Below are 1,364 nucleotides of genomic sequence, written 5' to 3'. Positions count from 1 at the left end.
AAGTATACAGACGTTCAATTGACTGAACTCCCTGCTTATTGAATAAATATTTAAGTACTTGAACATTGATTACACAGACATAAGTGCTCTACACGTAATTCTCTGGCAGAATCTGCTGAAACTTAGAATTACAGGTGTTGTCCATTCGCAAGGTTCCTTCAACCCATTCTAACTCACAAGGTTTCGGTCGACCCAATGATATCATAGAAAATACTTGCCCTGTCTGCTAAGTAGTGGAATCGAATCTCGGACAACGTGACTCCGATGCAAATTTTTTTACAATAGGGCCCATCAATAATCAGATTTTAATAGAGTATGGCCGTGGCGATACTCTATTAAAGCATTTACTTGTGTATAAGTCGAACTCATATGGAAGTCGCACTCGTGTAGAAGTCGCACTCAAGTACAAGTCACGTTTGTGTAGAAGTCGCAGACCGTAATTTAGTGTTAAACCTTGGTACAACATATTTTCCCCTTATTCAAACTTAATACCAGCTTTGCCTCATGCATAAGTCGCACCCCAGTTTTTTAGTTAAAATCAAGTATCAAATAGTGCGACTTATATACGAGTAAATACGGTTCTTAGCTCAGCAGTCCCACAAACTGACAGAAAAAGCAACTGGTTACCATAGCTGACTACTGGAAACAACAGAGTTACTGTAGTAATTGAGTATCTTGTCAGATTCTTAAATGGACCTGAAGCTGTCTTGCGAGTCCCGTCTAATATGCAAGCATTAAGAACATAGCTATTGTTCTAATTCCATAGCAATCAATCAAGAGGACAAGAAATTGAATGAGTGATCACTGTTAAACTGCATAAATTTGGTTCGGTTAGCATGTCGTTTAGTTAGTAAACGTATAATTCATTAATAGTCCTTTTCATACTTCGAGGACAGAATTCACAACTGCGTTGAGTAAGAAACTGTAGTGACGTCATTTGGCGCCAAGATACAGTCGCCATTACTGCATTTTCATCTACGCATGCGCAGGGAATAGTTCCGGAAGGAACACAGGAAGAGTCCCATGCGCATGCGTGGAATTCAACATCTAAACGTTCCCACTCTTTTCATTCTCTTTTCTCGTCGGCCGGCGAAGAGGTAACACAGGTCCAACAGAGCTCTCTCACATGAGCATGGTCGTATCAAACTGTCTCTCCAGCATCTCAACTCTGGGGACAGCTCATTCCAACATTCCAACGTCTCAGCAATCATGCCTATTTCCTCGGTAAATAAATATTGTTGTGTTGATAGTTCAGAATCTGCGTTCCGTTGTTTATTTAGAATTTAATATAGGAAAGCGGGTGTACACCTAATGGTGTATAACCACTTTCCTATAAATGGTGACCCCCGACGTGATAAAAAAAA

This window comes from Octopus bimaculoides, chromosome 2, assembly GCF_001194135.2.
Source record: "Octopus bimaculoides isolate UCB-OBI-ISO-001 chromosome 2, ASM119413v2, whole genome shotgun sequence".
NCBI classification, from domain to species: Eukaryota; Metazoa; Mollusca; class Cephalopoda; order Octopoda; family Octopodidae; genus Octopus; species Octopus bimaculoides.
Note: the sequence above shows the minus strand (reverse complement) of the source record.